Genomic DNA, 377 nt, shown 5'->3' with positions numbered 1-377 from the left:
TTTTTTTTTTTTTACAATCACTACCCTCAAATTTCCAGCATTTATACAAATTGCTTTGAAAGCACTAGAAAAGTATTATTATGTGCCTTTATCTTATTTACCCTTTTGTGATTGGCTTTGATTTTTTGAAAGCCTTGGCTTATTCCCACAGATTAATTCGCATGGGTATTATAAAGTACACTGTTTTTATAGTAGATCTTAGGTATGTAAGCCTATAAAACTTGACTTATTTGACAATGCCATATTAAGAATACAGGGAATTCTGATATCAGATTGAAATTCCCAAGTGAGTGTTGTTTGTTTTGAAATATATCACAAATATGAGATTACTAGAAAATTGCTTACTTGCATGGAGTTCTCAGCTCAGTGCAGGGACC

The sequence above is a fragment of the Vombatus ursinus genome, unplaced genomic scaffold (genome assembly GCF_900497805.2).
Source record: "Vombatus ursinus unplaced genomic scaffold, bare-nosed wombat genome assembly UNPS02014781.1, whole genome shotgun sequence".
Taxonomy (NCBI): Eukaryota; Metazoa; Chordata; class Mammalia; order Diprotodontia; family Vombatidae; genus Vombatus; species Vombatus ursinus.
The sequence above is the reverse complement of the archived record's forward strand: the minus strand, read 5'-3'. Positions refer to the sequence as shown.